The sequence below is a fragment of the Anastrepha ludens genome, chromosome 4 (genome assembly GCF_028408465.1).
Source record: "Anastrepha ludens isolate Willacy chromosome 4, idAnaLude1.1, whole genome shotgun sequence".
Classification (NCBI taxonomy): Eukaryota; Metazoa; Arthropoda; class Insecta; order Diptera; family Tephritidae; genus Anastrepha; species Anastrepha ludens.
In genome coordinates, this window is record NC_071500.1 from 114,924,769 (window position 1) to 114,938,780 (window position 14,012).

At 39.7% G+C, this 14,012-nt stretch overlaps 1 protein-coding gene across 1 annotated transcript in view; it reads left to right on the plus strand.

The window, feature by feature from the left end:
- Positions 1-14,012, plus strand: part of LOC128860697 (ankyrin repeat and BTB/POZ domain-containing protein 2) — a 160,852-nt gene that overhangs the window by 12,649 nt on the left and 134,191 nt on the right. The gene's annotated exons all lie outside the window — the stretch shown is intronic.

Genomic DNA, 14,012 nt, shown 5'->3' on the forward strand with positions numbered 1-14,012 from the left:
GTTATTATTAACAGGTAGAGCAGCAAAACTATCGATAGCCACACCTTTCGATAGTTCAGGGAAAACTATCAATACTATCATATAGAGGTAATAAGCAACCGGTAGTAAATAAAATTAGACTCTCATAGTATTACTTAAATTTACCAGATATATTCCAGTTCTTGAGATTTGAGGTACATTATGTGGTACATTTCCGTATTCGTGCGTTGAAAAAGCCACCAAAGTTTAATTTAGAATAGCTTTATTATTTTACGTCCAAACTGAAAAAACCGATTAAACCCGCTTATATTTTGCACTGGTTTTACTTAGTTGCCACATTTTGTTTCATTTTATGTCGACGTTACGCGTTCAAGGTTTTGCTTTCAAGTTAATGTGAGTTGATTTGTTAATTTAATTCACTGAATGTGCTGCCCGAATTAAATAATTTTATAGAAAAAAAGGAGAGGGAAATTTTTCTTAATAAAGAGGTTTGTAAATTGTCATTAATTTTTTTTGTAAAAATGTAGTTTCAAGATTTGTGTGAAGTTCTGAGAATCACAATACTTCACTTTGTAATGAAGTTTATCCACCGCTTAATTGCGGCATAATCTTTGTAAAGGCCGACTTTGTTTACAAGATCTGTGGTCAGCTGTTAAACTTGACCTTCAAGTTGAAACACATATTAGAAGGAAAAATTTAGGTGAGCTTGATATTCAGTTTCCGAAAGTTAGAGTGGATTGGTAAATTGAATAAAAACTTAAACATGCAACGTCTAAATTATTTATGTTTTTAGCAGTTTGACCTTTAGCTCGAATATCCCAAATACTTTCCAGGGGTCGCATATAGTAAGGCCTTTTCAACGCAAACCAGTTACATTAACTCAAGTAGTTTATTTTGCTGCTTTCCACCTGATCCTCTAAATTACCTAAGGCTGCAAACACAGTGCACGCTGAGACGAAGACGAAGATGAAGCTGAAGAGAAATTGCTTGCGTTGCGAGTAAGCGAATAGGTTGCACAGTGCAAGACGAATTGGTTGCGCTTTTGTTATGTTAGTCGCAATGGATTCCTCATCAGATGATGACCTGCTGATTGAGCAAAGCTTATATTTTAAATTAAAACGTATAAAAGTAAATAAAAAAGTACACCCTATAAATTTGGGAAGAGAAGCATGTGGTGAATTTCATCATTTGTATGATGAGCTGCGCCACGATGAAAAGAAATTTGTGGAATATACCAGAATGACAATTAGCACATTTGATTATATTCTAATTAAAATTGAGCCACTTATTATTAAAAATTGGACTAATTTTAATAAAACGCCAATTATATGTGCTGAAAGGCTAATTGTGACGTTAAGGTAAAAAATAATTTAAAATATATTTAGTTTTATGCCTTTTATTGATTATTACTTCTCATTTAATTACTTGTTTATCGACTGTCTTAACTTAATTTGAAAAGCATAGACAGAACAAACAAACAAAAACAACGGTAACTAGCAAGCGATTCGTCTTCAAATTCAGTACAGCAGCGTTTGAAGCTGATTGCTTGCGTTTCGTCTTCATCTTCGTCACAGCGCGCACTATGCGTACGAGCGAGCGAATTCATACGATTTGTGCTGCACTGTTTTTCGTCTTCAGCTTCGTCTTCATCTTCGTCTTCGTCTCAGCGTGCACTGTGTTTGCAACCTAATATTCCTTTGCAGGTCGAATGCGGTATTCTCGGGCATTAGACTTGCAAAAGAGAAGTATAAATTAATTATTTTTGAAATAAATGGAGTTCATAATTTATCGCATGCGAAAACCACCAAATAAAAAATGCCAAGCGCACTGTAAGAATCAATCCGTTTCACTTACCAGTAGATTTTTGTAGGGTGACTCTAAAGCTTCCATTATTTTAAATTATAATCCATAAAATCCTATGTAAATTTTTTGCTTAAGGGTAGATTCGTTTCGCATGTCCTGAAGTGGTTTATGTATTTTATTCCAGACCAAATAAATTGGCATATTTGAAAAATACTTTGTTTTCGCGTTAGTAGCCTAGCTAATGCAACATACACATTACGCAGATTATTTACACATTAGTTATTAATAATTATTATTATGTGCATTTGAACGCAAACGACGTTGTACCGTGTGTGTGTCACTTTTTCCACGTTACCAAATTATTAGAAGCTTCTCTGTTAGGTCAGTTCATCATGTTTGTAGATGTCTACTGTTATATGGACACATTTTGTAATTTCACAAAGCAATTCCTACGCCTGTGAGGAGAGCCATTCGGCAATAGTTTTGCATGGATTCTAAATAAACGCATAAAATAACATTCAATGTTGTCCTCTAAAAATCATAATTTAAAAAAATACCTCCTTTCCGCCAGTTTGGGCACATTCTGTAAACGAACGACTCTTTCCATCAGGGTGCTATAAGTTTTGATGCGAAAGATGCACTTATGTACATACATACTTACATATGTGTATGTAGTTATAGCCCAGTTCCTTCAAGGTAAATACATTTCTTTTAATTTAGGCTATGCATTTTTTGCTAAATCTTTCTTTATATTATTTCTTTTTAATACTGTTTCTTTTCCATTTCAGAAACCATAAATATGTATATTTGACATTCAAACTTTTAAGTTGTTGAAACGTTAAGTGATTCACATACCACCACTTGCCCCTACTTACATATCTCTCTGCGCATTCCAATCGTTTTTAACATTTTTATTATTCACATTTGGTAGATCTCTTTTGTGATTCTTTTATTCGAGAATCAGGTTTTCATTAGAACTATTTCAGCGTAGGAATACGATTTTAACTGATAACAACACCGCAGCGTCGATTTAAGTAACCTCGATTTCTGTTAAATTTTTATTACTTTTTGCTTTGTGGTGGCATCTACTTACATTGATGCATAAAAGCAACAATAAAATAATCTAGAACTTCTTTAAAATCGTTTGAAAATTGAGAAAGTAATCGGTTGGAAGCGAGTTAATGAATGAATTAATGATGAAATAGAAGCTAAATCGGAAAGAAAAATAATTCAATTAGGTTAAATAACCGGATAGTCGATTTGGGTTTACGTAAACTTCTGCTTAAGCCAAGTTCTTTTCGACTTGGTCTTTCCAACACGGCACAGACTGTATCTTTTCTATCCTGCCTCACCACTTTGCCTCATCTTTACCTTTAGAGATTTTTTTGAAAAAAAAAATCTTACATCTGCCAAAATCAGCAGTTTGAAAACAAGTGTATAAAATTCTATTGTTTTCGCCATTTTTAATCATAAAATATTGTGAAGGAGGAGGCAAAAATGTAGATAATACAAAATGAAGCCTTAGGTGAGGAAGCACAAGAGACTCCTATTGCCGATCATAGTATTAAAATACCGACAAAAACCAACTTATATTAAAACTTGAGCTATTTAGTGCTTAAAAGTAAAACATTGATGCTGTTGCGACGAGATTATATCTGGTGTTCTTTTAGCTGCATGAAAACTATCGATATCGAAGATTATGGTTTGACAGCTGAGAGTGGCAAATCGGGTTGACATTTCTGTTCAGGTTTGGCTAGTCATCATGAGTTATTTAACGCCAGAATAACACTTCCAAATTGTGGAAATTTACTTGGCCAAAAAAAAAAAAAAAAAAAATAAATGTGTTCGCGAAGTTCCTAGAGCCCTTCGTCCATTGAATGAGGTGCAGTTTACTTGTTGGCGGCATCATTGGTCTTTATTTCTTTCAAAATAAGGGAGGCGCTGCCGCTACGGTGAATTGCGAGCGCTATCGAGCCATGATAACTGAATTTTTGTTTCCAAAAATTAATCGGACACGCATCGATGACATTTTGGCATAGGAAGGCAATTTTCAAGCCACAATTGACGTCATATGGCCAGATTTATTGGAAAAAGTAGTCAAAATTGGACTGATCGAATGGACTGCGGACATATGTCGGATATCATACTGAAAAAATAAATGCCGTGAAATTATCTACCAGGTTACATTCCAACAATATTTCTATTTTGTATCATCATTTTTAGCTCTCAAGCTTTTAAAAAACACCCTATATATGCAGTGAAAACACTTGAAGCACAAAACTAATAAAAAGGTATACACTTTTTCTCTAGCGAAATATTTTTATATTGGCTTTTTTATCAAAGTGGGGTTTGGTTATTGGAATTTTGTCCGAATATGGGAGGTGTTCGCTTGCTGAAGGTATCTGCAAGTAGAGGTCTCACTGATTATATGTAGCGCCACCTTGCAGCCAGTGACATATATATATATAATTGGCGCGTACACCCATTTTGGGTGTTTGGCCGAGCTCCTCCTTCTATTTGTGGTATGCGTCTTGATGTTGTTCCACAAATGGAGGGACCTACAGTTTCAAGCCGACTCCGAACGGCAGATATTTTTATGAGGAGCCTTTTCATGGCAGAAATACACTCGGAGGTTTGCCATTGCCTGCTGAGGGGCGACCGCTATTATTGTAGAAAAATGTTTTTCTTTTTCTTTTAATTTTGGGTTTCACCGAGATTCGAACCAACATTCTCTCTGTGAATTCCGAATGGTAATCACGCACCAACCCATTCGGCTACGGCGGCCGCCTTAGTGACTTAGGTCCTAATTACATGCAAGATTACACTATGCAATTTTCTTCCGAATAGGAGGTCTCATCAAAATCAAGCGTTTTAGAGACTACCCTAGATGAACAAAGTGACAAAAAAGAAAAAAGTAGGCGTATTTAGATTTCGGTAACATATGTAGTACATATTTAGTATAAATTTAGACTTATTTCAAAATCACAGGCGGATGATAATATAAAAGATTAGGGACCATTTTACATATAGACAATTTTTAAAGCGCTGGCATACGGGTAAATAATAATTAAAGAAAAATTAAAAAATAGGTATCTAATTTTTTGGATATAGAAAAAAATAGGGGGCAGTATCGAAGATAGCGGCCGGCGTAGACCAATAATTGGTACGTGACTACCATTTGGGAATGTGAATGTTCGAATCTCCGTGCATGAAACAGCAAAATGATGGAAAGAGTATTGCTGACATGAAAAAGTTCCTCATCAGAAATATCTGCCGTTCGGAGTCGGCTTAAAATTATAGGTCACTCCATTTGTGCAACAACATCAAGACGCACGTCACAAATAAGAGGAAGAGCTCGGGCAAGCACCTAACAGAAGTGTACGCGCCAATTATTTATTTATTTCATTGGGGATTTTTTATTTTTTTCCACTGAGCGGAACTTTTTTCGGGCCTTCCTAATGTATATTTTATTACATATACTAACATAGTTTGTTTTTAACTTATAACTAAAAATTCACATATGATTTTCTACGCCTCATCAATGAACCAAAAACAATTCCTTCAATGCCTTTTTATTGTGCCCTCATTGTGCCCAAAATAATCTTCAAACTTTTCAACAAATATTCAATAAACAAAGTAAAAAAAGGGTAATAGAATACAACTTCTTGAGAATATTGAAGCTTTCAGTGATTCGTCAAATTCCATGATCCATAGATCGTCCCACGTATTTTCAGGCATTCGAATGCATATCAAGTGTTGCTGGCTCGCTCACAGTTTTCATGCTCGCAAACAATGCAAAGGTGCTTAACCCCCATCAACAAAAACAACAACAACATACTTGTACATGTACTCCAAGCCTTTTGAATGGCACTAGGAATACTGAAGCTTGCGTAATTGTGTTGTTGTTGTTGTGACAGGCGTGTAATTTCATTTATTGCATTTTTTCAATAAACACTTTTTTCCTAACGAATAAGAGTTTATATAAAATCAACTAATTCTCGGTTCAGCCTCAACACCGCTAACCGCAACAAAATCACGCACGGCACTGTAAAAATGAAAGGAATAAGCAAACGTATGCAGAAGTATGTGTGCATCTGCATGTGCTTGTAAAGGGTGTTTTTTTTTAGAGGTTAGGTTTTCAAGATGAAATAAAACGTATATAATTTAATGTTATGGCCAAGAATTTAGCTTTATTATAAAGATAAGGGTTTGCTATTATGTTTTAAAAATGATTTCGGGCAAGTGGTCGCCGCGGCTGGCTCGAATAAATTCCAGCCGAGAGGCCCAATTTTCGACCACTTTTTGCAGCAATTGGGGCCGTATGTCAGCAATAACGCGCCGAATATTCTCTTCCAAGACGTCAATCGTCTCGGGCTTATCTGCGTAGACAAGCGACTTCACATAGCCCCACAAGAAATAGTCCAGCGGTGTTGTATCGCACGATCTTGGAGGCCACGCCACAGGTCCACGGCGCGAGATAATGCGCTCACCAAAAGTTTCCTTCAATAAATCGATTGTTGCGTTGGCTGTATGGCATGTAGCGCCGTCTTGTTGGAACCAAAGGTCGTCCACATCAACATCGTCTAATTCAGGCACGAAAAAGTCATTAATCATGGCTCTATAGCGCTCTCCATTGACTGTAACATTATGGCCGGCTTCATTTTTAAAGAAATATGGACCAATGATTCCCTCTGCCCATAGAGCACACCAAACAGTGACTTTTTGAGGATGTAACGGCGTCTCAGCAATGGCTTGTGGATTATGTTCACTTCAAATGCGACAATTTTGCTTATTGACATACCCATTCAACCAAAAGTGAGCTTCATCGCTGAACAAAATTTTCTTGTGAAAATCCGGATCGGTGGCCATCTCGTTTTGGGCCCATTCACCGAACGTGCGACTCTATTCATTACGTGCGAGCTTGTAGTGCCAACTTGAAAACCTAACCTCTAAAAAAAACACCCTTTACATATGAAAGGAAGGAATAGAAAAGATAAATTGTGGAAGGCAAGGAAGATAGCTTGCGGTAGGGGAGACTATAAAAACGATAAGGCAAGCTGCCAAGAATGGTGACGACCTTTCTACCTTCTCCAGCACCTTCAGCGCTCCAACGCTTCACCGGGTAGCCAGGTAGTTCGACAGCCAAACAGCTCGAGAACAGCGACCTTTGCTAGTTGGTGTAGCTGGTGTGTGTGTGTGTGTACTGAGACACTGAAAACCGCATTTTACCGAAAGAACAAATGACTCCAAATCAATCAAGTCGTGCCTATTGTTCGATGCCTCATTGCCATGTTGGAAGTGTGGCGAAGGAGAAATGTTTAGGATTTTCGAAAAAAAGAAGAAATTGTTATAATAATAAAAGTAAAGAAAGAAAGCAAAAAGTGAAAAAGAAACACAAATCACCACAACAGTAAATTTGGAGTGCATGTTAAGATTGAGGAAGCAATCAGATAAGCATCAATTTGGTGTGGCCAGTGGAGACCGCAATGCTGCCGCTCAAGTATATACGCGGTGTGTTTGTGCGTGAATATGTCAAATGGCCATGCATTTCAGCTTTATTAGACACAATAATGTGATTATTGTTGTTTGTTGCAGTTGTTTCTAATTTTTTTCCTGAAATTCCAAACTGTCATTCGGCTGACAATCGATAGAATGTGTCTCTCAACAATTAGTGACAAATGAATACCACATTTTTGGAATTCTCAATCGATGCGCTGTTCGCTGTTTGCCTGGCGCTGGTGGCGATAACCGAGGCAAAGCGCTTCATTACCAAGAAGTGGACCTGATATTGGGCGTCTGAAGTGTCAATAACTGGCCATTTAGGTATACAGGTGGGTTCGTTAATGATGATTTAATTTAATTGCTTCCTGAAATTTAAGTACAATTAAAAGATTACTTGAAGTGCTTTTTGAAGAACTTGTCATGTGTAAAAGTATTTATGTATGCATTTGTGTGGGCAGATTGAAGGAAAAATTAGAAATTTATGCGCACATAAAAATGAGTAATTCCAAGTAAATTTTAGGTGATTGGCGTTTTGTAAATAAGATTAGGCCATAGAATATCAGGCTAGAAGAAAGGCACGTGAGATGTAAATACTATTTTTATGAATATTAAATTAGAAAATTTTTGAAAATTTTAGAAAACATTATTTAAATTTAACTGTAAATGATGTAATGCAACTGAAATTAAAATAAACTTAGAGAAAAATATAGGAATAGCCAGAATAGTCAGAAACATATAAGATGGGAAAAGAAGAAAATAAATAAATAAATAAATAAACAAATAATTGGCACGTATACTTCTGTTAATTGTTTGGCCGAGCTGCTCCTCCCATTTGTGGTGTGCGTCTTGATGTTGTTCCACAAATGGAGGGACCTACACTTTTAAGACGACCCCTAACGGCCGATGTTTTATATGGGAAGCTTTTTCATGGCAGAAATACACTCGGAGGTTTGCCATTGGCTGCCGAAAGGCGGCCACAATTAGAACAACCATTTTCTCTTATTTGATATTCATGCAAACGGACTCGAACCTACGCACTCCCGAATGGTAGTCACACACCAGCCCATTCGGTTACGCCGGTCGCTGATGATTATTAGATGAGAATTAATAGTACAAATTATAGAGCTAGAGAAATGGTGACAGTTTAATCAAAGTGAGAAGCCTCCACTACTTGAAACTTTTTCATATCTGTGGCTTTTAGACAACTCTATTTCCTTTAAAGATTTAACCCTGTCTTTGTCTTTAAATCGTTTTTTAGAATTCTAATATTATTTCGAGGACTTCTTTCCTTCCAACTTATTCATTTATAATTTTTGTTCTAATATTCTTGCTTCGATCATCTACGAGGCTATAATATTTTCATTATATTAGATATTCCTCTACTGTATCTACTCTATTAAAAACTATCTTAAAGCCTACTTTAGGCCTACGCGCGCATACAAATAAGAAATCACACATGAATAATGGCTGGGACAGAGTCCTATCAAGACGCTCAGTGTAGAAAGGCCTGAGAGAGCAAAATCGTCGCCACCTGCGCTGCAAGATAGCAATGAGAAAGCAGCACAATCGAGTAATGATACCTTAACGCTTCTTGGTGAGACGATTGGGAAGTTGACAGAAGCAATGCGTCTACCGCAACGCTCGATTAACAACCATATAAGGGAACTCCTCGAAAAGATCACTAAGCTGCACTCGAGAGCTTAGGAAGAAGCGAAAAGCAAGGAAGCCAAGCGAAATATTCTTGGAAGTGTAACGACTGAAGGAACACCGAAAAGACCACGCGACGATAAGCAGCCGGGCAGAAAAACTCCACCCAAGAAAAGTAAAACCGAAGAAGAACACAAAGTGTCAGCAAGTGCAGTCAAGAAAGTCAAAGGAGAGGGTAATGTCAAGAGGACAAACGGGGTTGTGGAAAATGGCTGGATTAGTGTCAAGCGCAAACCAGCCAAAAAGAAAGTGACAAATAAATCACCCCCGAGGCCGGATGCGATTGTCATTGCGCGTGCCGGAACAATGACGTACAGTGACATTCTCAGGGTGGTTAAAAAAGATGATGCCCTGCAAGAACTCGGCGAAAACGTTACGCGCATCAGAAAGACGGCCAAAGGCGAAATCCTGCTTCAACTGAAAAAAGAGCAGATGGCCAATACAGGAGTATATCAGAAGAAGATTGGCAAGGTGCTAGGTGACCAGGCGCAAATCAAGGTCCTAACCCACGAGATGTTGGTTGAGATCCGTGACCTAGATGAAATCACAACCAAAGAGGACATAGGTGAGGCTATACGAACGCAGGTTAACGAGCTTAACCTATTTAGTGAAAACGCAATAAAAAGCGTTAGAGCGGCGTATGCAGGCACACAAACAGCAGTGATAAGCCTACCAGCACTGGACGCAAGGCGACTGCTTGAGAAGCAAAAACTGAAAATCGGCTGGGCAGTATGCCGAATAAGAGAAAAGCCTGACTTGAGGAGATGCTACAGATGCCTGGAGTATGGACACCTAGCGAGGGCATGCAAAAACGAAGACGACAGAAGCCAGAACTGTCTCAAATGTGGAGAAAAGGGACACCAAGAGAAAGTATGCGAGAAAAAGCCCTTCTGCGGAGCTTATAAAAGAAATGGACGAGAAGACACAAGCCATCGAATTGGAAGCAGAAAATGCCCCCTGTATCAAGCGGCGTATATTAAAACCAAAAAATGAGGATTGAGCAGATCAATCTAAGCCATTGCGAGGCTGCACAAGAGCTCTTAAAACAAAGGGTATACGAAAATAAGGTGGATGTTGTGCTTGTCAGCGACCAGCATAAAAATCTAAACGCCGGAACGTGGGTCTCGGACAGGAAAAGTAAAGCTGCTATTTGGGCCTGTGGAAGAAATACCCTGCAGGACAAACCGCACACCCACAGTGAGTACTATACTAGAGCAAAAATATATTACGTGGCATATATTTCTACAGTTGCTACGCGCCACCGAAACTGACGCAAGTAGAGTTCGAAAACTTACTGGATGAACTTGTGCAAAACGCTCGTGGTACCACACCAAGCGTGATTGCGGGTGATTTCAATGCGTGGGCCCTGGAATGGGGTAGCAGATACACCAATAAAAGGGGAGAAGCCTTGATTAAGGCATTCTCACTACTTGATGTGGTTCTGCTAAACACTGGGGGAAAAAACACTTTCGAAGTGAATGGTCGTGCATCAATAATCGACATCACTTACGCCAGCAGGGCTCTAGTACGATCAGCAAGCTGGCAAGTGAGTGACTTTTACACAGGCAGTGACCACCTTGCCATTAAGGTGGACTTTTCGCAGAAAGCCTGTATACTGGTGGAACGAGGAGATCAGCACCCTAAGAAGCGAATGCAAAAAAGTAAGGCGCCTTTCCCAAAGGAGTTATGGGCTGGCAGAACACTACAGGCTCCGCGAGAACTATAAAAAGAAGCGGAAACAATTAAAGAAAGCCATTAAAAGCAGCAAGGCAGACAGCTTTAAAGAACTGTGCCAGAATGTGGACGAAAACCCGTGGGGTGATGGCTACAAACTCGTTAAGGCCAAGGTCAAAAGAGGTAGAGGACAGGCGCCAACTTGCCCCATTCTCTTAGAAAAGATTGTACAGACACTCTTTCCAAAGCAAGACATACAACCAAGCCAGACCCAGTTCCACGCAGCAGGAAATAGTGTCACAATCAGTGAAGCAGAGGTGATTATGGCAACGGAAACTTTCGGCAATGCTAAGGCTCCAGGACCTGACGGCATTCCGAACAAGGCGCTAAAGATCGCTATCAGGCGCAACGCAAAGCCATTTGCAGAACACTTCACCAAGTGTATAAATGAAGGCATGTTTCCGAAAGTATGGAAAAAACAATAACTAGTCCTACTTCAGAAACCAAATAAGCCAGCGGGTGACCCAAGTTCTTATCGGCCACTCTGCATGATACATACTATGGGCAAAATCCTGGAGAAACTAATCTGCACGCGCCTGGAACAGCACCTGGAGAAAGTGCCGGCTGAACTATCCGAACATCAGTTTGGTTTCCGAAAAGGTCGTTCAACCATCGATGCCGTCAGGAGGGTGACAAACATTGCAAGTAAGGCTATTGAGGGTGACAGGTGGATGCATGGTAATAAAGAATACTGTGCAGTTGTCACTCTGGATGTTAAGAACGCCTTCAACTCGGCATACTGGCCACATATTATAAAGGCTCTTGAAGAAAAAAAAACGCCAGCATACTTAGTACGGGTTATAAACAGTTATCTGTCGGAAAGATTACTTTTGTACAATACAGATGAAGGTCCGAAGAGATACGCAGTGACGGGCGGAGTACCGCAGGGTTCTGTACTGGGCCCGATGCTATGGAATGTATTATATGACGGGGTACTGCAACTCCCAATGCCGAGGGGAGTGCAAATAACAGGATACGCAGACGACATTGCGTTGACCATAGTCGCCAAAACAATCCCTCAGATCCAGAGTATCTGCAGCGAGGCAACAACAAAGGTCAAACAATGGCTAACGGCGGTTAAACTCCAGCTAGTCGGGCAAAAAACAGAAGCAGTTCTCATTACGAGTAGAAAAAAATTAGAAACGACCACACTAAACATTGATGGGTTCAACGTCACAACAAAGGCGGCACTACGATATTTGGGTGTAATGATCGATGCTCGACTAAGCTTCAGGGAGCACATTAAAAAAGCATGCGGAAAGGCAGCCATGGTGACGGCGGCACTGTCAAGGACTATGGCCAACATCGGTGGTCCCACTCAGAGTAGAAGAGCGCTCCTGGCTAGAGTTACCCAGTCTACACTCATGTATGCAGCACCCATATGGGGTAAAGCCCTGATACAGAAAACGTACGCGAAGAAGGCGGAAATAGTTTTTAGACTTATTTCCCTTAGAGTTGCCTGTGCTTTCAGGACAGTGTCGTTCGAAGCAGTATGTGTCATATCGGGTATCATGCCACCAGATATAATGGCCTCTGAACTGGGTAGAGTGTACGACAAAGCCAAAAGCCTAAACAGGCGATTAACGGCGGAAGAGCGTAAAGAAGAAAGACGGGGGAGCATAAGTGAGTGGCAAAATCGCTGGGACCAAGCGACAAAAGGGAGATGGACGCATAAACTTATCAGAAGCGTACAGGCCTGGGTTGAGAGAGGACATGGAGACACAGATTACTATCTCACACAGTTCCTGACGGGGCATGGATGCTATAGAGAGTATCTCCAAAGACTCGGCAACGGTAGTGAGAACGTGGAACATGTCTTCTTCTCCTGCCCGAGATACGCATCTGAAAGAATGTGCATTGAAGAAATCATTAAAGAAAAAATTACCCCCGGGCAAAATTGTAGATCACATGCTGCAGTCGAAGTTGGTGTGGGCCAAGATGAAAGAATGGTCCGCGAATGCGTTACAGGAACTGCGGAAAAAGGAATGGGAACGCAGTAAGGAACGAAGACAAAGAAGTAATGAAGGGTAGACCGAGAGAGAAATACAAATGAAGAGCCATAATGGCTAGCTTGGCCCTGGGATGCAATGCTTAAACTTTAGTACGTAGGTGTACTGTTTCGCAAGTCCAGTTTAGTAGTAATACTGACTGTGCGTGGTCCCGAATGAGGTGCACCTTTAGCGATCAGTATGAATCGTGCATGCCGTCTGTATTGACTGTATCTATGTAAGATTCCCCCTTCGAATAAACAAAAAAAAAAAAAAAAAAAAAAAAAAAAAAAAAAAAACATGAATAATGGCCGTAAGCACATAATAATGTGTACAGAATATAGCAACAATGCACTTACTATAGAATGTTTGAAGTTACTTACATATACATATGTACATACATACAAATATCCCTGCTCATATGTATTGACAGCTTAAGTACGTGGAAAGGGTCGCTACCACAGCTTCAGAAACAATACGAAAAAAAACCTGAACAGCAAATGCGCAAACAGCGATAAGAGGAAGGTCCCTGTAATGGCACAACATTTGCGCATGCGCACGCGCACATTCCAGTCCAACACTTGCAAAAATTCCTGCCACATGCAGCATGCACTCACATAACGGCAGCGGCAATAATAACATACACAAAAATAACAATGCAACTAAAATTCAAAACAAAAAGCCAAAAATGCGAAAAATACAGAAAACGCAGCGGCTTCATGATGTGGTTGTTGTTATTGGAATTGATGCTTTGGCTGCTGCTTTTGCCTTCGCTGTGCACTTATCAATTTTTTAATAACAATTTTCATCGACAACGAAAACAGCGACAATGCGACTGCAACAAAGGAAAAACTACCAGCAACAACGACAAAGCGCGCTACTAGACGTTTTTAAATGAAAAACAACGAGGAACAAATGCCGCAAAAGATTCGAAAGCAAAAGCAATGTAATTTTACAGCCACAATGCGGCATCAGCACCAATAACAACGACAGCAACAACAATGACAACAGGAATAAGCGCATACATGCATACATACACATGTGCACATATCTGGTAGAAACTGTTGTTATTGCTCGAACATCAGCAGCATGCCAGGCAACTTAGTCACATAGCGCGCAATGAAAGCGGCGACGACAGTTCAATGGCCAAGAAGTTACTACGACGACAACAACAACAATAACAAAAGCAACAACGTATGAATCAGAAAGGCTTAGCAGCAAATTGAAGCCTTGCGCGCCTCACTCCACTACTATGATACTTTGCATTGCCTGCTACTATACGAAGCCTTCGCCTTCCTG